This window comes from Pteropus vampyrus, unplaced genomic scaffold, assembly GCF_000151845.1.
Source record: "Pteropus vampyrus isolate Shadow unplaced genomic scaffold, Pvam_2.0 Scaffold14, whole genome shotgun sequence".
Classification (NCBI taxonomy): Eukaryota; Metazoa; Chordata; class Mammalia; order Chiroptera; family Pteropodidae; genus Pteropus; species Pteropus vampyrus.
Window position 1 is genome coordinate 5,089,977 of NW_011888795.1, and position 23,739 is coordinate 5,113,715.

At 37.3% G+C, this 23,739-nt stretch overlaps 1 protein-coding gene across 5 annotated transcripts in view; it reads right to left on the reverse strand.

Moving 5' to 3' along the window:
- Nucleotides 1-23,739, reverse strand: part of TP63 (tumor protein p63) — a 214,546-nt gene that overhangs the window by 36,647 nt on the left and 154,160 nt on the right. The gene's annotated exons all lie outside the window — the stretch shown is intronic.

Here is a 23,739-nt window from a genome sequence, read left to right on the forward strand (position 1 = left end):
AATGGGGCCCAGATCACGTAGATCACATAAGGCCAGTGTTAAGGACTTCGGCTTTCCTTGATATGAGATAGAAAGCCACTGAACAGGTTTGAGAAGGTGGCATGATCTAATTTGTATTTAATAAGATTCTGGCTGTTATGTGAAGAATTGACTTTATGAATCAAAGATGGAAGTAGGGAGACTGATAAAGAAGCTATTGCAAATAATCCAAGTAAAAAATGAGAGGGGCTTAGACCAGCTGTGGAATTGGTTGAGAAGCAGTTGGTTTCTGGATATATTTTAAACAGATTCACTGATGGATCGGTTGGAGATAAGAGATAAAGCGAAAAGTAAATGTATTCCACTAGAGAAGAAAGTTTCATAGAAGTAGTGATATTTAAACTAGGCCTTAAAAGACAAAAAAAGGATCATCCATCGACTAGACGATGCACCCAAGAATGGGAGTAAGGGAGAGCCAAGAGGCAGAAAGCAGACTTTCCATGAAGAGAGAACATCATGAATAGAAGCAAAGGGATGTTGACTATGGTTGAAATATAGATGAGCTGGGAAGAGGAGGAGGTGTAGAGTAGAAAGCAATGAAGCTGAGCAAGGACAGCAGTTACCAGACTCTGAGGAGCCTTGGATGTTACAAGAGACAGGTGAACTCTTCCAGCAGGCAAAGAGTCACTGGGGATTATAAAGCAAATCTATTCAGTTCTATATATTAAGCAAAACAAATATAGTAGAAATGAGACTGGAGCAAAGGAGGAAGAAGAATGACTTATCAGGGACTATTCAGGCAATAAACCAAGAGAAGTAGAACAAAAAGGTGGAAAGATGGAAGAAGTGTTTTGGACTTAGTAAAAGTCAGTCTTCAATAAATGAGGGTTAGTTTTAACACAGGGCTCCCAATATTCATTAGCAAAATGAGATCTGCCTTAATTGACAAATAGAAAAAAGCAAAGACAATTAATTTTAATTCTAGACAAAGAAAATAAAACAACATGAGGTAACACTGGAATTAATAGTTTCGTTGTGAAAGAAAAGGGCTTAGTTTTCAAAGTCAAGAGCATTGGAAAAGGATTCTTACCCAACAGCAACAACAGTAAGGAACATTTACTGGACTAGGGGTCAAAAGACAAGATTTAAATTCTGCCTTTTCTATTCTTTCCCTATTTATTATTCAATCCCTTGACCTCTCACAATTACAAAATTAAAAAATATACATATTTAATCATACAATATACATCTCGGAATGGAGGAAAAAAATTACAAAGACCAACATAAAAGCCACGTATTATGATTATTACTGAAGCTTCATATTTCTAATATTCTTCACATAAAGTGTTTAATATAGCTTAAGTAATTCTTGAAAAATTGTGAAAACATTATTTCAACCTGGTCAGGAAGCGGCTGTTGCCAGATAATAGTCTGCTGAAGTCTGAATATTGACCATTTACAGTGAATCACACAGTTCATATTTACCTGCTGGTAGTCAGTTCTAAACCATACGATTAGATTCATTTGTTAAAAATGAATAAATTTGGTTTATATGCTTTTATACATTTTAAAAATACACATGCATATATCCATAAGTGCATGTAATATAATTCTGTGTCCTTAAAATTTATTTAAATTACACTGCTCAAAATTTAATCTTAGTAATCTGCTATTTCCACTTCCCATTTTTTCAAGATTTATCCATGTTTTTACATATAGATGTATTTCATTTATTTTAATAGTTAGAGAGCGAGAAGAGAATGAAGGTAGACTTTTTGCTTTATCTCTATTTAAAGAAAGGATTTGAAGCAATATGGAATTAAAAAAAAAACATTTTGGTAGATACTAAGATATCTAAATTTACTGTTTTTTGTATGCTTGAAATATTTCCTAATTAAAAATTTTAATGAATAGATTTAGCATGAGCAGCACCAACCTGTAAAATTGTTACAGAGTTATGATTTTAGAAGATAGAGAACAGAAATAAGATGTTAGAACACAGAGGAACATTAAAGCATGTCTTGTCCAAATCTTCCTCTTTCCTTAATTTTCAGATATAAAACTTAAGCTTAGGGAATAAAGCTGGTTCATTGATTCAGCAAGTATTTAGTGGGCACCTGCTTTATGCCAGGCTCTGTCCTGGGTTCCAGGGAATAAGCAATCACCCTTACCCTAAGGGAGTTGATTTCAAGGAAATATTGACATTAAATTATTTCCAAAATTGTGATACATATTCTGAAGAAAAAGCAGAGGGAGACTTGGCACAATGTAAGGGGGTTCTACTTAGTTTGCAGGGTCAGGAGGGCATCCCTGAAAAAAAAAAAAAAAGATTTCTAAAGGTTGCACAACTAACTATAGTCAATGTGGGGATGAAGTCAGATTTCCTTTCTTTACAAAAGCTAATACTTTTACAACTAGATCATGCTCTGGTGACTGAGTTCCCATAGAAAATTAAACTGATATTTTAAACCAAGTACTTGGTCCTATGTTTCTATTATTGTCACCTGTTTCAAGGCATTTTTAGTTTAAGATAATATTGCTAAGCTTTTCTTAGAAAGTTAGACCAGAAAAAGCTTAGAGATCATTTGGTTCAGCCACTTCAGATACAAAGGAGGAATCCCAACAGCAGAAAGGAGATGAGACTTGCTCAAAAATACTCAGCGACAAGGACCATCTTGACCCACAGAATGTTCTTTTTCATGTACCATGCAGTCTTAATGCTCATGGTATAGGACCAAAGGGGAACCTGCACATTTGGTACTAGAGTAAATTTACATAAACACACAATATTATTAGGAAAAAAAGATATAAAGCTCAGAGGTCATCTAAAAAATAAAATATGATCACCAATTTCCTACAGGATTACAAGGATATTCCATTATGCTCTTTGACTCAATATCACATTTTTATTAATTTGGTAAATAAGTTTGTCTTGGATCTGAGGTTTTCTTCCCTAAATTGTAACTATATTCTCAGAATGAGATCTTGAACATAAGAATAACGTGAAATTCTCACCAATGGTCTTAAGAATTGATTCTACTCCACCAGGTCCTATGTTTGATGAATCGGCAGTGGATGGTACTAATCCTTTTACATATTTAGGTAAGATAGCACATGGACATGTGGCTCTTCAAATTATACGAATCTTAATGTGAAAATAGAAAATGAAATACTGTGATAAAGAAAAAGTAAAAACAAAATAAAAAAGAAAAAGAAAAAGAAAAAGAAAGCACATGTGAAAGATTTACTTCCAAAGACGCGAAGTAATTGACCTTTCAAAAGGAGTCATAGATTTGTCACTCACTCACTAAAGAATTTCAAGCAGCTCATCTGATCTTCCAGAACGTGAGTTAATCATTCAAAGGGGGATAATGAGAGACCTCTATTAGATGATCTATGTTTCTTCTATTTTGAATATTTTATGATCTGGCAAAATCTGTTAGAGAACTCAGTTACCAATTTCACAGTGGCAAGGTAAACTCATTAAAAAGAATGTAGAAAACAAAGTGTTGATACTCTTTCTGATTTTTTTATAAGATATAAAAAGAGTAGGAATCGATGTATGTACTCATGTATATGTATTCACATTCATAGTGTGTTTATTCCTAGGAAGTACTAGCCTATAAGTAAGAATGAAGAGCCCATTATTTTGTTGGACTTCAACCAAATTTCCTCTTATGCAGTCTTAAACATCCACATGAACAATGTATTTCTACAGTGGCATAGAACAGAAATGCCTCAAAACTAACACATGAACTAAACTCTTTCTTGCTATACAATATCCCTGAAAAACAGAAAAGCAAGCTTTGCCTAAGTTTGTTTTGTTTTGGGAGGGAGAGGACGGAGTTTGGCATATTGAGTGAGCTGCTCAAAGACAAATATCATGTTCAAATAAAATAATTCCAGGGGATTTTGGAAAACCAGAGTAAATTCAGCTCCTTTACTAATAATATGTTGCAAAGAGAAGGGGGAAAAAAAAGCATTCCAGTAACTACAACCTCACCATCACCACCTGCCTTAGTAGACATACTCTATTACACGCTCTTGGCTGCCAGACTGGTAATTCGGTATCACAACGCATAGAGATGCCAGCTAATATCAGCACACACCTGCATAATTTTTCAACAGCTTTCTTTCCTAAAGGTGTAACAAAGACCCTCCCTCCTTGCTCCATCAAAAAGAAAAACAAAAACAACTTTAATTTCTCAACCTCTCCCAGAAGAAATGCCATTCCATATGTAAATCTCAAATCAAAAGGCTACCTTGACCTACAAATCTCTAAGAATATAAATGGAATAAACTTCCATGAAATAAATAAATCAATAATTATATAGCCCACCTCTCTACTCAATCCATCATCAAGGAAAATACTTGTATAGGGTAGTTATAAATCCATCCTGATGCTACAATGCTAGCTTGAAGACAAATCCACATCTGGTATGCTATCATGCTAAAAGGAAATGTTTCAATTTTTTCCTAATGTAATACTATGTGCATTTTGAACTATTGGCCATTAGCCTACAGAATTAACCTCAGCATACAAAACCGGATGCAACAGTGGCCCATTAACACTTAGGGCAAGTTACCTATACTGAAGAGGATTGGGTCTTAAAAAAAGAGTAAAACCTATACTAAGGCATAAATACAACAACTTTTCTGGCCTTCTATGTGAATTTGGGTTGAATAAAAATAATGAGATTTACAAATAATCTAAAAGACAACCACCATTCATTAATAATTTGTTTTTCTTATTTTCAGACAGTTGAATTATCTTAAAACATGAAGTGACTTATTATTTTTTTTTCTTTTTTAAACTGTATTCTTGGAAATTGTCAAATTTAAAAAAATTAAAAATGAGGATTTCAAAAGTTTTACTTAAGCAAATACACTCTAAACAAACACCAAGTTGATGTTCCATGATGCTATAATGGACTGTGTACCAAAATACCAAAAAATAAAAATAAAAAAGCAGGGGGAATGAATGCATATATATGGCTTGGGGATGAAATGAGGGTGTTCTCTTGAGAAGTCAACTTTAAAAAGTTAGATAAAAAACAAAATATCATTTGAGTGTTAACTATTGATCCTTCCTGTGATCAGATCACAGTTTTATTACCCCATTGCCACACTGTATCTATATAATGGAGCAGAAAACATTGCCCAAAGAATCATGAACAGGAAGTCAAGAGGACAGGACTCTAGCCTTCTACCTGTCCACTGACTTTCTGCAGCATCTTAGGCAAATCATTTCCCCTCTTGAGCTCCAGCTTCTTTATTCACAACTAAGGCATTTCACTTAGAACTGTACTGACTTTAAAGGAAGAGGAAATTTGCAAAGTGAGCTTGCAAACAGGTCCCTAGCCACCATATACTACTGAATCTATCATAATGATCGGCAGTAAGAGATCCCAAAACTGGCTCCACAGTCGTCTGGCAAGGTATTCGCTTCTCCTTGTCTCCCTTCCTGCCACAGTTGTCTAGCTGCCAGACATGTACGAATTGTGTTCTTGATAATTAAAAAAAAAAAAAAAAATCCTTCCTCCAAGCACTTTTCCTGATGGCTCCAGCCAAAGGGTCGCCTGTTGCCACCTGTCAGTTGTGGGGATTAATTACCTGAGCCGAGGCTGGGAGCGGCACATTCTTCTTAGGGCTGCGCCCACAGATGTTGACATCAAGCAAGTGGGTTGTCTGCTACCCGCTTACCGTGAAGACTAGCTGGGAGCCCACTGGGGCTGGCAGGTGTGTGTATATGAGAGACCTCTCTGGGAGCCCAAGGCAGCTCTGCGGCCAGCTCTGGTCACCAGCTTGGAGGGGGGAGGGCGGGGAACTAAAGCTTGCCTGCTGGGGAGACAGCATGTTATCAGCGACCTTGCAAAGGGATGGGGGTGGAGCCCACCAGCCTCATTCTAGTTGCTTGAGGGTATGAATTTGGAAAGCCAGGTTAAAAAGATTTGACAGACCTGACTGGTAATTTTGCAACTTTATCTCCCCAGGAGGGTAAAATGACCTTTTATTTAGTGTCTCCTGTCAGTACCACCCCAGCCAACCCTGCTTGACCAGCAATACCATCCACAGTTACCTTCACAAAGTAGACACTGAAAGGCTTTCCTCAAAGTGATTTGTATACAACAGGTGCTCAATAAGTGTTAGGTTACATTTAATGTTTCCTGAAGTCACAAGAACAATAAGAAGAAAGCTTAGATGAGATGACTCTCCTATTTTACATGTGCAGAAACTGGGGCTCAAACATTTAAGGCCACACTTCAATAAATAGTAGAAATGAGAATAGAACTTCAGAGTTTGTTGTTTTCAGTACTGATTAAACACCTACAAACAACTGTCCTGACTTCTGGCACTACACGTACATGCTCCATGTTCCTCAATAAAACAAACCTGGACATTCCCAGCAATATGGGAAGATACAATTATCTGCGGAGTAAAAATTTTTCTAGCAGGAACACTGGTGGGCAGAGAACTTCTACCCTTCATCCTAATGGATATATCTAGTTTAATTTCCCAAAGTGTAAATGAGAGATCAGACTCAGAGGAAAGGTCACACCAGACAGAAGTCAACAATAAGATGGGATTAGAACCTGTGACTCCTAACTTACCACCTCATGATCTTTTCACTATAAAATATTCTTATAGCTCATCTCTCCAAGGTGTTATCTGTGGGCAGGATTGGTGGGCACATTGGAGAGCTTCCTGGACACACACACTATAGATAGAGGACAATCTATGCTTCCCTTCCACTGAAGAAGTGGCACGTCTGGCTGACCAGGACACTCTCCGGGGCTCTGAGTTTCAGCCATCATTTACCCTTAAGGGAGAAATAGCATCTTCCTTCCCTTTCAGAGTAACTCACTGTTCCCAACATCCTGCAAAGAAAGCCCTGGTGCCTACACCTGTCATTTCTCACTCTTTGGGGCCCAAACCTCATGGCCTTCACTGTTTCTTTAGCCTCTACCTTGGCAAATTGAGAAAGCAGCCTTGGACCACACAGGCACCAGTCCTGCCCATGGGAACATGTCCTCTACCCTGGTCCAGGATAGTGCCTCACACGTGGCTCTCAAACTAGAAAGAATTCTCCCTGGTGGCTGTCCTTCTTGGACTCCCCTCGCCCACCTGTATTAAAGTAGAAAGTTACTGTGAATACTTCTACACACACTCTTGTGCTCTCTTTTAATTTTTTTTTTAGATGTACAGTTCCTAAATCTCTGGTCCCCACTAAAGGTTGTGTCTTTCCTGTGAACTAAAACACATTTAAAAACTATTCTTTACTGGAGGTACTTATGCCCTTATCCCTATGCAATGGCCCAGGCACCCTTTACAAGACAATACCAAACATATTTGTTCTCTTTCCATAGAATCATTGCTTGTTTGGAAATTTCATTTATACATCAACCCTAAAAGTGAGCCCTATATTCCTGTCATGATGATATGCTTAAATCTGTAGGATACTCTTTCTACTGGAAGGTGAGGTGGGTCTGTCTTATGACAGAAAATGAGAAAGTATGTCTAGGCAAGATGGAGGGTAATGGCGTCTATTAATTTCCATAAATGACATTATCGCTCACTTATCTGGGCAGTCTTTACCAACTTCTAGAGCATTTTCATGCATGCTATTCATTTAATTCTCAGCTAACTCTGAGAAAATCATCCGTATTCCCTTTTTGTCAACAAAGAATCAGAGGCTCAAGCAGATAAACTAGTTTATTCATAAAATAAGAGTAGAAAACGAGGTCAAACTTTGAATTTAGGTTTTAGCTTCGCATCCAGGGCATCTACTGTACGTGCACTCACATCATATAGTACATTGTACGATGTCTCCCTGTACATTTATGGAGTCTTTGCTGTGTTCAAGTCTCGTACTGCATGCTAGGGGAGAAAGGCGTGGGGATCATTCCTATGCTCCAGAATCTTACCATCTGGGAAAGCTCAATACATATAAACATTGCTGACACACAACAGAATATAAAATTAAGACACAAATATAATGAAACATGAATACCAAAGTATTTTCTGGATTCAAAGTCCCAGAAGGTTATTGAGGGGCTTTAAAAAATGTTTATCACCTCACAAGGATATAGGCTTATAAATACTGCAATACATACCCTCCAAGCCCTTATTGCATGTGCATACACAAGTAATCTCTGTTAAAAAGAGTTTAATGCTTTTTTCTTTTGAGAAGCAACATTAGGTCAATTCATTCCTAAAACAATTGTACAGCCTCCAACTTCAGGTTTCAAGTGGTAGACTGAATCTTGAATAGACATTTATAGTTTTGAAGATTACTACATGAAAAGGAAAAATTTAGTATGTGCATCTTTTAACGAACCATAGCATTCACCATGCTTAATGTATGCTCAAATAATCTCAGTACTGGGGAGCTGGGTGATGCAGCTGTAGGAAGCAAGATCCATGTTAGATGCACATATTTTTTTAATATGTCTAGGCACTTTGCTATGTTCTTTATGTCATATAATCTTTGCAGTTACCTGAGAGTAGATTATTATTACTCTCATTTGCCAGATAAGTAAACTGAGTTTCAGAAAGTTTCAATACGTTGCTCAGTTTTCTCCAGCTGCCAAGTGGCAGGGCCAGGTTCAACTCCAGGTTCCTCTGATGGCAGCACCGTTGGTACAACCTGTATTCCTCAGAGCACCGGGGAAGAGAATAGTCAGATGCACTGCAAAGCCTGTATGACTTTAGCCATGTGGTGTAGCCTGTCTGAGCCTCAGGTTCCTCATCTCTAAGACTGAGATAACACCAATACCTGCCATAAGCTTGTTGTGAGGGTTAAATGGGATTTATCTTCCAGTGCCAGGTCCCAGGTAAATGCTGGATGAACAGCAGTTCTCATCATTCCCTTACCATGTTTAGTCTTAGTAGGTATTTCCACTGTGCAGCTTTGTTGCTAGACCAGTGACCAGCAAAATTATTTTAATGACACCAAGTATTTTCAGTATAAACTTCTAAAGATTAATCTTTGACTCAAGTACTAGCTAATATTGTATGAGAAGATATGTTTCTAGGTTGAATCAGTAAACAAAGAAAATAGAAACAGAAAGAATAAAATTGGAAGGCCAGTTTTACCTCTAGAACTGAAACCAACATGGCTGGATTCTTAATTCTATTTCTGACATTGATAACAATGCATCTTGTTTTATTATTATTTTTCTGTGTGGGGGCGCAGTACAGATTCCACTTTGTACTTCTACTTACATCATATAAAGTATCATCCTACTGGACTGTCCTTCTGACAGGAACTAAGTCAGAACAGCAAGGAGGTTTAAATCTCTCCATTAGAGTACCAACAATAATTATTGAGAATCATTGTTACTCTGATATTTTATATCCTTCATTGCTTTCACCTCAGAGAAATGGATGCCCAGGTGTAGATATAATACGATTTAAAAATGAGGGAAACAACTCATAAATGGATTTTAAAACATAAACAGAGGCCATGCGTGTTGATCTCCTCTGGCTTACTCTATTTTTATTACACTTAAGATACCAGGTGCTTTTAAGTGTGCTATAATGAACTTGTAAAAATTTTAAGGGACTTTATGTTTCCTTTAACTACAGCTATTCTAAGGTTCCAAGTGAAGAATGACAAGACGAATTTATTTCAAGGCTATACCACCTTACAGGCAAATTGCTGAGTTTCTTTATTACAGATCAGTACAGGAAGTCAACATGCTGAAATACTGAGACCCTATGTGTATTGTTAAGGTACTGCCAAAATGGAAAGGTGTAACTTAATAAATTAGATCAGATTTGCTCTTTAATACCTTTAAGCCAAGTCTTAAACTTCTGTTCTCCTCCCCCTTTTAAAATAAATCCAGAAGAACTAAAATAATTTTGAGATGTCTCTTTCCATTATTGGTAATTAGGAACTGTGTGGGACAATAATACATATTGGGGGTGAGGTTTAGAGGAGATAGGTAGGGAGAGATTTAAACAAACCTTTTCCTCTACTTGCAACACCTCTTAAAAGCTTATCATAATGTAACTTCCTATTTCTTTACAGTTCATTTGTTTAAGATGGAAACATGCTTCATCTTGCTCCCTTTTTCTTCTTTATAAAAATATTCTAATTAACCCCCATGGGGAAAAGTACGTAACGTGACTGTCTTAGTTGTACTGTAGAGTTATAGTTTATCTATCAAAATATTTTAACAATAATAAGAAAAATAATAAAACAAACCTGTTAAGAGCAGCTGCACTGCCAACAAATTTGAAACACTACCAGGAAGGACAAGAGAGAAGGAAACAGACATGGCATTTACAAGGTAAAAAGACTGCAGAAAGGAAGGACAGGAAGGAGAAAGGTGAGAGGAAGGAGAGAGAGGAAAGAGGAGAGGAAGAAGAGACACAAGAGGCTGTGGAAGGTAAATGTGATAGCTCGGCTTATAATTAAACACATGTGCAAACTTTTTTGTCACCTCACTAATGCTGAACTCAGTATGGTAAAAGGGCTGAAAATTTTATTTCTGCTTAAAGAGTTGTTGTTTGAGCTAAAAAAAGGAAGACCAGTAAAATCCAGAACATTTAGTAAAAATTTAATTTCAAAAACAGTAACTTTTTTTAGCATAAGTATATCCCAAATACTGCATGGGGTATATTTATGCTAAAAATGTTTTGTTGGTTATCTTAAATGCATATTTAACGGACATCTTAGATTTTTTTCGCTATATCTGGCTACCCTAGCTAGGAAGGATACACACACACGCACATACACACGCACGCACACAGAGAACACATATATACATACATGCATACACATTTTCATTACTGAAATTTTCAAATGTATTGAATTCCACATACACATCACCTGTCTTCAACAATTATTAATATTTTGCCAATCTTATTTCAGGACAAAGGGGTTTTGGGCAGTCAAGAATGAGGGGACTATTTTGGATGGAGGGAATAGCAGAAGACCAAGCATAGGGATGAAAAAGGAAAACAAAAAGCATCTTCTGATGACTGTGAAACATCAACTGTGGTGGTGGGACAGTGTGTGTATTTGGAATCACAGCTCACTATGAGGAACTCAATACTCACAGAAGCAGAAGGATCAAACTGGTGTGTAATCTCAAGAAAAGTTACATAACTCTTCATTTGAGAAGTGAGGGTAATACCTGCCAACTTGACAGATTTGCTATAGGGATTAAATGCGATAATATGTACATGTGTGTTTTGAAAAATATAAAGTATTTTACAAACAGAAGATTATTGTTATTAGTGGGAGATTGGGCCAAAAAAAAAAAAAAAAAACACTTTGATCAGAGCATGACATGCTCAGAGGTCAGTGAGCAGTCACCAACAATGGCCCATCAATGATCCTTGGTCTGAGCTGTGTGTTAGAAAGACTCCTCTACCTGACAATGAAGATGAAGTGTTGGGATGAGCAGGGATGGGACCAATTGCACCAGCTAAACGGGAGGTATATGGGCTTGCTGTGGGACAGGGATATTGAGGATAGATATGAGAGATATTGTCAAAAGTGAATCAGCAACATGCCAGCGACTCAGCTTCTGGCAGGGCATGGGGGTGGAGTGGGGAGATGAGAGATAGTGGAATAATTTGTTTAATCAATGTCATTATATCTATAGGTCACAGGGCAAAACATTTTTGGTTTGTCCAACCATAGAAGAGGTATGCTTTCCAACTGCCTGCTAGACCCAGTGCTAGAAGATATTTTCTAGACAATTCCATTTTCTTCATTTGAAATTACCATTAAATGCTGATGATTCTTGTAAACCTCCAACACTTTGGGCACATTCAGTTTCATATCATATACCAACTGAAATAGAAAAATTTACTCTTAAAAGGGAGATTCTTTGACATTCTAATTTGCACATGTATTTTTGATTTATCTCCTTAGAGGAACCAAGTAAAAAATATTTCTTCTTCCAAGATTGCCATTTTACTGAATGAGGAATTGGATAGAATCAAGAATGCTACCTCCTGAAAACAGCAAATACTATCCATTTGACCAAAGGTATGTTTATTCTGAGTACTTGCTTCAAACATAGACCTGCTGACAGGTAGGCAAAATCTTTCCTAACCCATTTAGTGGAACACTTTATAATGGTTTGAACCCAGATTTGCTCTGATTGCAGGCAAACGGCTGCTAACAGAACAGGGACTATGTATGAGGTAAGAATGCATTGCAATGCTTTCATGATGCTCATTATACCCAAGACACCAGGAGGCTGGTATACATACATCATAGTCAATATTTCCACTCATTTTTTCTTACTGGCCACCTGATTAATTTCCAATTAGGACTTAGACCAAAAAAAAAAAATGTTCAAGGTATTCCAAATCGAGGACTAAGGGGAGAGAGCTGGCGAAGATCTCTTGTTTTAAAGTTCTTCATAACCTACAATGTATTCTTCTCCTTTTTAGTTTGTTAGCTTTAGAAGCTGAAATTTATCAGATTTAACCATCTATCTGTATTTTTTTTTTAGACTAGAAATGCATGATTCAGTTTTCCATTCTCAAAGTTAAAAATGTGTATCCTTTAACAGTTTAGCAAAATCGAAAGATAAAACACATTTATAAAATCAACATTTAAGTATTATTTTTGAATGAAATATTAACACACATATAATTTTTTCCCCAAAAACATGACAGAGATTCAGGTGCAGAGATTTAGGAATTGTGTTTCTGATGGAGAAAAAGGGTGTGCTTGCTCTGTTGCTGCACTGAACTCTCAACAAACCAGTTGGATTATGTTCTTAATCACCATAATAAATGAAAGCAACCTACATATTCTGGAACTCACAGCCAAAATACTAGGAAGAATCTGTTCTGTGGGAACATCAGCAGTATGATCGGGAGACATGTGTGCAAAAAGTACACAGAATAAATGGACTTGTATTTTTGTTGATTTTTCAGTAGAAAGCCCTAATGGAAAATTCCTGATTTAGACTTTATTAGGAGAAGTAAGCCCATAGATATGAATGCACAAAGCCTACTTTTTCTCCCCTTGCTAGCAAGTGACTAAGCATAAGAATCTATGTTTTTCCAAATAGATTATTAAATTTCCCCCAAGTCTCTCCTCTCTAAAACTTAAGGAAAAAAAAAAAAAAAAAGAATCTGTCAGACTATCAAAGCATTGTGAGTGCCAGTAAAAGACATCATTAAGGTGAGTAATTTTCCTGTTTACTTCAAACACTTTTTTTCCCAAACTCAAACCTGGGCAGGTCTGATCAGGTAAGGCTTTGGAACGAGTAAAAGCGTCCCCAATTTCCACATAAACGCTGCAGGCCATGGGGCAGAGACAAGTCTCAACTGAGCACTCCACAGTAGTCAAGCTTCCCGGCGCCTCTGGTCTTGTCTCTCTCATACCTTACAAGTATCGTCATGTCTCTCAACCTGCAAAATCTGTTTTTATCTGCAACACACATACACACATGCGCACACACATCCCACTTGTTTTCTTCCTTTTACCTGTAATTGATATGTGCGTTCTGAAAAAATCCTTCTTCATAACAATTAGTTTTTTCCTGTGCACCTTTCAAAATAAAATATTTTCCACACTGAATTCATGGTTCTTCATGTGAAGACAAATGGCAGAGTGTAAAAGGATAACCTTTTCTAATTGTTAGTTTTGAAATCGGTGGAGCAGATTTCAAATTTCTTTATTTTTTTTTTTTTAAGGGAAATAGGTACCATTGTCTTAATAAAACAAATGTTTCTGGATCTACCCTTTACGCAAATATGTCTCCTAAGTAATTTGTTTTCCTTTTAATAAAAGGAAATTAGAGAAAACTGCAATCTTTGACATCAGATTAATCTTTCAGTGTGGTCTATTTCTAAGGAGACAGGAAACTGGAGTTAGTATTTAAATGTTTAGTCCTGATCTATTTTATCTATGTGGACAGATGAGCAGAATTCCTTGAGCTGACCTCTTAGTCTATAAAATGGGGCATTAAAAAAAGTCCCTAGATCATAGGGGTATTGTGAGTTCTGTTTGCAAAGCACTTTGCATTCTTTGGGTGAGAGGTGTTGGGCTTATTATTAAGACACCGTACTTACAAAATCCTAAAGATGATCACCAATTGGGAAGGCAGTTTTCAAGCCAAAGTCACAATCTTTTTTTTACACTAGAGATAAAGATATTTACATCCTGGTCTGAAAGGCTTATTTGCTCCTACTCATTTGCCCTCTTTTCCTCTTGATGCCATCACTATCACCACGACTGTCCTCCCACACCCAACCATACTTTGTTTTAGGTAGATCAGAGAAATGCAACAGAAATTAAGTAATGAGTGATACAGGGCTTATACTGATTGGAAGATCATATTATTTTCCTACCCCATGGACAAAGTAAAGGAACCAGAATGAGGGAGGGCCTTAGCAAATCTGATTCTCGTTTTACTGTATACCAATAGGGAATAAGAAAAGATCCAGTTCACCTTTGCCCTTGCACTCTTTATCCCATGAGAAGCACTTAAATTTGAGCAGGCAAAAATCACAGCTATAAAATAGTAACAGATACAAAATAGTGAAGGTCAAGCTACTAGTAAGAAGGGCCCTGCTTTCAAGAGTCATTCATTCCTGGACTTTGAGTATAGGTCTGCTATTTATCTGCTAGGTGACTTTAGACTCAGAGAGGTAATTTACTCTGCATCTATAAAATGTGAATATTAATCACTTCCCTTGCAAAAGTGTTGTATGATTCAGTTGCTATAATGTGAAGTGCCTTATGGAGTTCTTGCCCAATTTCATCTCCGTTATCTCAATTTTGGGTTGGCCGCCAGTTGCTATAATACCATACACAGGAGAATAAGCATAATTGATTATACTGACAGAAGTAAAAAAAAAAAAAAATTAAGTCAAACATTATGTTTTACTAGGAAATGAAGGAAGCGGCAGACAACTTTTTATTGTGCTCTTCATTTCCATGTCATTAGTGTTAACCTGTGGCTTTAGCTGCTAAGCTGTCTCTAGCTCCAGCTATTTTACCTAAGGTGTACCAGAGCTACTGTAGCTGAGCTATTTACTCAAAAAAGTTGGCCCTGAGCAAACTCCTTGGATTCAGCACTTTGGATCTAACAGCCCTCCATTGGCCAGTCCCTGGGGTTGACTATAAGAAGACTAGTATAGCCCATCAAGCCCTAGACAGATAAGTCTCAGCTAACTTTCATATTTTCCATTAGCCAGTCACTTAGTCAGACCCAATGAGAAGAAGAAATTTGAATGCACACATCGTCTGAAGATTCATATTCCTAATGAGAGAATGATAGCTTTCATGGCACACCAAGTTCAAGGACAAAAATTAAAATGCAAGCCGTATATCTTACAAATTAAAACCTACTACTTATCAGCCAAACACCACTTCTTTAATTACAGTACTCTTGTAATAGAGGAATAAGATTAGAAAGGAAGAGGAGCTCAAACAGTGTAGATTAGAAACAGACTTGCACCGTTATTGTAAAATGAACAGCTGACCAGAAAATGAGAGTCCTAACTCCACCGTCTAGAGACTCAAGCTTCTCACTGCACCTGTGAGCTTCCAGGTGTCTATCCTCAACAGGAAGATGAGGACAACGACACTGAACTTGGAATGTTGCGAAGCTCGAATGATAGCGTGGAAATGAAAATAAAAACATTACTTAAATAGCAATTTAAGAAATATCCTCAAAGAGAATTGTGAAACTTTCTGCCTACTTACACTGTCCTCTGTAACAGATTTATATTTAAGTCAATCAATTGGGTGGAAAGTTAATAATAAAAGATAACTAATCAATTCAAGTGGAAATATTTAATAGGCACAGAAAGAACTCAGAAGCCAAAGAACCTCCAATGGCAGATTTAAATAACTCTCTTCCACATCAAAATTACAAGGATTTTTGTTGTCACTGGTAGTACAAACCTGTTCTCACCTAACCAGACTCTGAAATCCCTATCGGTTTTCATTTCAGGGGAAGTTGGCAGCACTGACACTGAAAGAGGAAACCGTTCAGAGAAGAGAAACAGGCTGCTCCTCTGAGTTAGGACTTCTGGCCATCTCATTCAGAAAAAGCTGGTACAGGAACTTTCTTTTCTTTTTTTTTTTTTCCCCCCATTTCCCTAGTACTGCAGAGGGACAATTTTACACAATGTTTTAAACCATATTGAATTCCACATGACTATTTTGTGTTTCAATTGCTCCAGACCTTGTAAATGATGCTCATTCTACTTTTACATTAACTTCTTTCTTCCAACAATATTTACTGAATGTCCACATACTCTTACTTCTTCAAAGCCCTAGAGAAAAGTTGCCTTTATTTTGTTTCTTGTGATGTATATTAATTTATCTTTTATTGTAATTATTGGTCTCCATTTGTCTTCCCTACCAAAAGGCTATGCAATTCTAGAGGGAGACCCTACCTTATCCATCTTTCACTTAAGTGGTAAGCATAATAAAAAAAGAACAACATAACTGCATGTTATGTAAGAGGAAATGACACTTATTTAAAATAAGTAAAAGGAAAACTATACTTGAGATTAACAAATATATCACTGAGGTCTGTGATACAAACCCATTATTATAAACAGGAATGATGCCAATGTTTTCAACTTTTGTTACTAAACTTGAAGTTTTTCACTCAAATAAAATGAATGCTGACATCCAATTTCCAGATGATTTCAGAATATTTTTTTAGTTGGTAAAACGAACTTTGTCCCTAGCCTTTGCCACAAAAATGAGAGTTACAATAAATCAAATAGAAATGTAGATGGTTTTTTGTTTTGTTTTTCAAACCCAAAAGTTATCAATCCTTTGTATCAGGAACTGTGACAGACTGTTAAAAGGGTAGCTTTTAACTACAATTCATAAAGGTCTAGCTTTGTTCACCACCCAGATTCTTTGTCAGATTTAAAATCTGAACTCCAGATATGCTGAACTATCTTTGTGTCAACAATAGTTTAATATTTTCTAACCGAAGCCCACTCTTCCATCTTATTTAATCTTCCTAGTAAATGTCTACTTGCCTTTCTTTCTAGGGTCCAAGAAAATGAAGGTTCACAGTGTGGCTAATACTTAACCAATATTAATAATGCCTAAATTGTATAAAAACAGATGTCTGTAAAATAAATACAAATTTACCTCAGAAAAATAGTTTATCTTGGTTGAAAAAAGTTAAGGTTACATTTTTGGTTTGCTAATTAAAGGATTAAAAGGACAGATATTTGTAGAAAACTGTCAGAGCAGAATAAAAATCACTGACATTGAATTCAGAACTATAATGAAATATTTTTCAAGGAAGTTGTTCCAAATACTGTCTAGTTATAGCTTTAAAATAATGCATGCACTCTTCTCTAGCTCTCCCATTCCCTCTCTTAATATCTGAGTCAGATAATTAGGTGGAGGAGAAGGGAGAGCAAATTCTCTAAAAATGGTAGTCAGATTCTACTTTGTTTGCGTGGATCTAGCTTTCAAAATAAATGCTTAAAGTTCTTAATCATATTATATTTAGTATCAATTAGACCAATCTCCATAGTATACTTCTCAGAAATAGCATGTTCCAGGCACTAAAGCAGGAAGAAACATTTAATTGATTTCCTGATTCTTCTTTTCATGAGTCTCTTTGCAGGTTTTCACAGTCTTCTCTCTTGGTCCAGTTCCTATAGCTAGATTTAGAAATATGATATCTGTCAAGCATTTTGAATCCTTCTTTGGGTACCAGGAAAAATAGAAATAGTTAATTAACAGTGAATATCCCTTGTAAAAATTCACGATCTCTTAATGTTGAGCAAAAAAGAATGAAAAGATTTTATAAATGAAGTCACTGAACATTCACTGAGGATCAACCATTGGTCAAAGCACAAATACATTTTTCTAGTTAACTGATTTTATAAAATAGCATTGCTATTTTTTTATTAGCATATTTTTTAATGCTTAAAGTGAAAGATTCTCCCATTTTCTTTGAGCCAGTTTTAGAAATATTATTTTTATCCAGTAAAAGGCCAAAAGTGTTAACTGTATGTGTAGGAGAAGAAACAGGAAGAAGGCCTAAGGATTTAGTCCGATATATTTCTTTCATAGACAAGAAAACTGAAGCCCAAAGCAGCAGAATGGCCTGGTCAAGGCCATCAAGTCAGTCACTGGCTCCCTGGCCAGCGGTCTTCCTTCTTCACTCAAAACTTCTGACATTTCCCCACCCAACTCCGGACATTTCCAACGCAAGGCAGAGCCAGAGAGTACAGAGAGTGTTCCTTTATCTGGCCAACTACAGTCATATGGGTCTTCTCATATGCAAAGCAACAGGATAAACAGCCAAGACTAATCCTAAGAGAAGAAAGTAAAGCATTGAACCCCAAACTCCCAAACATTTGAGGATATACCATTTGACTTGTTTGATACTGCAGTACTGATAAGATGCAGATCTAAAACAACTGCGTAGGAAATGATACTATGGTAGAATGATACAAAACAATCCCAATTATGGAAAGTGGGTTTCTCACTCTGAAATATATACTGCAAATCGACTCCTGACCCCATAGTCACCTTCATTTCTCCTTGCCCTTATCTCTTATCTGAATTATTGCAACAGCCTCCCAATCGGCTGCCTTGGCTTTAGTCTTCTCACCTCCACACTGCTTCCAGTTACCTTCCTCCAGTAGAATATGATATCATCCCTCCTACTCAAAGTCTTTCCATGTCTCCTCAGTGTCTGCAAGATTAGAGCCAAACTCCTTAGGATGATTTTGAGTCCTTCTCAGTCTAGCTCTATGGACTTCTCTCCAGCCTCATTTTCTGCTCCTTTCCTGTTCTAACAAGCACTGGGTGGTCCAGGCACACCACACTGTTTCCTACTCCCACATTTACACAACATGTTCATGTCTCCATACTTTTCCTCACCTGGATCCTCTACCCGGAATGTCCTTTCTCTTTTTCCCCATCTTCGGAGAACCAAGTTTAAGTGTCAAGTTCCCTGTGAAGCTGGGTAAATCAGTCTGTTTTTTGTGCTGCATCACATTTTGTTCAGACAAGGCATATTATCTGACAAATATTTGTTGAGAACCATTATATGTTCCAACACTAAGATAGAGAGATGAAAAGACAAAGCTTCTGCCTCAAATCACAGGGCGATAGTGAGACAGGCATGCCATATACTGTGATTCTGAATATATGTACAGAGAGTAATGAACATGAGAGAAGGAACTCCTGAGAAAGTATGTGTGTGTTGGGGCTGGGGGCAACGAAGAAAGACTTCATCTACAATTAAGGCTTCCAGTGACTTTTAAAGGATAAGTCTGAGTCTGCCTGGCAGATAAGGAGGGTGGTGGGTAGGGGGACATTCCAGACAGATTATAGCACCTGTCACACTGAATTACAGCTAAGTTTATCAGTTTGCTCTGATAGATAGTGAGCTCTTTGAAGAAGAGCTAACATATCTATAATATGATTACCTTACAGTGTCTAGCTGTAATAGTAACTGGCATAATTTATTAAGGGCCTGCTCAGTGACTACAAGCTTCACACACTGCACTCTCAATAATTTGCAAGAGTGACTATTTACACCTGAAAGAGTTGGAAATTGAGTCTCAAAGGGTTCTGGTCACTTGCTTAGTCACCCCAACTAGTAAACTGTGGAGTTATGCCTATTTTCTTTCAAAGTGCAACTTCTGATGCTCAAGAAATGTACTTTGAAACTAAAGGTGTGCGGTTCAGTAAATTCTATCAACTAAGACCAAATGACATGGGGTCTTCAATTTAGCTTCAACGAAGGCATGGAGGAATATGTGTACACATGCATATAATACAAAACATACAAAAGCACCTGTTGGGGAAATCTTATGAGAGCCATGGTAAGTGTATACTCGGTCATCCCAGTTTGGGTGGATAGTAATCCTGAGGTTTCTGAAAAGATGAAATATTTCTAATTTTTAGAAAAACATTTTGACATACTCTTTCTTCATGTAATTACCGAGTTCCCCTACATAGCTGGTATTTAGAAACAATCCTCCTTATCTTTTTACTGGGGTATTTCCTTCAGTTCTTTACTCCCATATACTTCCTTTATACTCTATTTTATTAATATTTCCCTCAAATAAAAAATTGTATGAATCTTGAAATGCCAAGAAAAGTTAAAAATAGAACAATAAAAATAGTTAAAATGAAAAATATGCATAGTCTTACTTTCTAGAGAAACAAATTGTTAGCATTTTGGTGTCCATAAAATCATTTTTAAAGTCTATATGAACAAAAGGGAAATTGAGTTTCTGGGTGTGAACTAATACCTTTTCCATGAAACTGATAAAATATAATCAACCTAGATTCATTAAAATGCCTCTGCATACAGTACTTGTAAATGCCTCAGAAAACATAAATGATTTGGCTTTACGGGCAAGAAAACTTCCATTACACTAGCTTCCCTTTTAAAAACTCAAAAGATTCATTTTATTTAAAAGAACCACTAAACTTTAAAGTTTGGAAGTTTCCTGCCAATTTTTCTTACCATTTCCTATGCTTTTCTTGCTTTCTTTGCCTTTTCTCCACTTAGCTCATGTCTCTGACAGAACAAAACAGAAGCAAGAAGGGGAAAGAGGAGGAGGAGACAGGAGGAGCTGCAGGGGTAGCGGAGAATATCAGTCCTTCTTGTGAACTCTTTCATTATAGAGTTTGTTATTCATTATAGCTGGGGTCCCCAACTCCAACTCCCGGGCCACACAGCAGGAGTGGAACTTCATCTGTATTTGTAGCAGCTCTTCAGTGCTAGCATCACCGCCTCAGCTCCACCTCAGATCATCAGGCATTAGATTCTCATAGGAGCACCAGTCCCTGGTGCCGAAAACGTTGGGGACTGCTAAATTATAGCACATACCCAGAGATGTCAAGAAGTAGATCACTGCCATAAAATATCACTACTTTTTAAAGCATTTAGATTTAAGAAGGTACATAAGTAATATCTATAAAACAAGCAAGCAAAAAACACCAGTAGGCTTCTCATTATCTCTCCCATAGAATATTTCCTATTATGCATATATATGATAAAGACAAAGGGCAGACAGGGGTAGAGACAATTAAAAATGCTGTTGTTGAATTGAAATTGATAGTATTCAACCTTATTCTCCCCCATACACTTCTGTCTCCCTTCTGTGATTTTCTTTTTGGTCAAGTTTTGAGGAAGACCTCTGAGTACCTGGGGGCAAATATCCAGGTACTTCTCTTGTTATTCTTTGCACACCATCTTTATCACATTTAAAAATTTGGAAAGCACAATTTCTTTTTGCCTATTGCTGGATTAATAAGTACATTCATGAATTACTCCTGACATTCCTAATATTTATACACACTTCATATTGATTTTTTTTTTTACACACCATAAAAATATACATATTAGCTACCAGGCTATCTAATATATATATATATATACACTTACATGAAGAAATAACATTTTAAGGGGAATCCTCTAAAACTTTATATATCTTTTAAAAATTAGACATGCTTGAACAGGCACTAAAACACAAACATGTCTTGGCCCTATCTTATGCAGAATGGGTTGGTTACAGATGTTCTCCTGCAAGCTACGTCTTGCCCATTACAAGAACATTCATCTCCCAAACACATCGTTTCACCTACTCTGCCTAAAGGAAAACAAAACATGCACGAAAATAACAGTGTTTTAGAAATATTATTATTAACTCTTAAGGAAACTCTTATGCTCATTCTACATCCTGACGGAGAAGAACCAAATATCTGATTCCAAAATGCCACTATCTGATGACTGTCCTCCCTCTGCACGGACTCATGATGATAGGGGAGTCTAACTGTGTCTTCGTTTTTCTTACAAGACGGATGCCTGGGCCAGCACTGACTCATAAGACTGGAGACATTAGCTCATAGCAGTGATTCAGTCATGAGAATTCTGACAAGGGCCTCTCCCCTCACCTTGCTTTGAGGGGGAAATCAGTCCCTGGAGTGATGGCTTATGACCTAGGCACAGATATTACTGTATCTGTGATTCAATATTGTAAAAAAAGAGAGGCAGCAATGTCATCTGTGTGATGGCAGCCACCCTAACGAGAAAATAACGGTCTCCCTAGAGAAGCAACTTCAACACACCCCAATTAGAAGAGCCTTGAAAAAAAGGTCTTTATCTCCCACAGCCAGCCATTCCAGTCAGTCCAGGAGAAGAGTGTGAATTCTGTTCTACAGATTACTAGTGTTTCTCCTCAGGGGGAGAGGAAAGGCAGCAGGGTCAAGTGTTTGGGAGCTAATACATTTCTTGCTTTTATTACCAGAGGTGAGAGAACATGGTAGGAAGTTTTGAAATAGGTTGGATATGAATCATCCCGCTTAACCAGAACATTAGGCTTGGACCCCAGGTGAAAGGATGTGGATGTTAATTTTGCAAGACAGGAAACATCAAGCCTTACCTGCTGTCTCTGTCCCAAGGCAACAGTAGCAATTTGCACAGGAACAGACTTCTGAGTTTACAGACCACTTTCCCTTTATCATCCCATTTGAAACTCACAACAACCCTGCTCAGTAGGCATCACTATCTCCCTTTTAAAAATGAGAAAACTGAGGCACCAGGGAGATTAAACGATTTGCATTGGTCCCAGTTAGAAAATGGCTGTCAACTCTTTACTAATAGATCTCCTCTAGTAAGATAGTTACTCATTTTGGTTCCTTCCCTGGCTCTCTAATCCCCCTCTCTACCTTCCTATGCAGCCCCTGGAAGCAGTGACTTTAGCAACTGACACTTGCCTTGTTCCATTTCTGTCCTTTGCATACTGAGTGCACTACATAACTGAGTGAGTGTTCAGCCCCATCATCTTGTGTCTGCACTACCGCACTACTGCATTTTCCAAACTGCTTCTCTTACTCCACTGTCTCTCCAACTAACATCCATAGACTACTGGATTAATTGGCTTAATATACAGATCTGAACATGCTAATTCCTTTGCTCAAAAAGTATTCGGTGTCATCACACAGCCCGTGGGATATAGTCCAAATGCCTTGACATCGGCTGGCCCCATCCTACCTTTTGAGCCTTACTTTCTACAGTTTCCTATATAAGACCGTAGCTCCAGGCAGAAAAGCAGAGTCGCTGTCCTGGAAAGAGTATAGCAGGCTTGCCTTTGCATTTTTACTTCAGCTGCTCCTACTACCAGTTTACCAGTCTGGAAAGTCTACTCTATTCCACACATAACTGACCTCCTGACACAAAGTAGGCTAATTGTCCTCCTCTTTCTTTCTAGCCACAAAGACTTTTCTTCTGGATGCACAGAATTTACAATTCAAAGGGAACTTCAGAATTCATTCACTCATCTAAAACCTGAGTCAAGGGTCTTGCCTGCCTCTATTTTCACACTTTCTAGTAGCCAAACGCTCACTACAACTGGCGGCAGTGCATCCTATCCCTAGAGAACCCTGTTTTTCATTTTGAGCTGGAATCTGCCTCCTTGTGACTTATCCTCTTTTGTGGTAATTGCACCCTCTGGGGCTCTCCAAACAAGACTAAGACGTGGTTAGTTCCAAGGAAGCTGGCAATAAATAAGAAGCTCTGCACAATTGATTAACAATAGCATCACTTCATAGCTTGGGTCCTAGTCTTTTTTGGGTTGTGGCTGTAATAAATAAATACTCCCAGTGATCTCAGATCACATTAATTTGTCTCGAAATTTCTCTTCTTAAAAAATTGTTTGAGATACTTGTGCATCAGAAGTATACATGGCAGTGTGCCTGACTATAACTCAAAGTCATGAGATAAATATTACTCATCTTCCTGGAACTTCAATTTTAAAGAC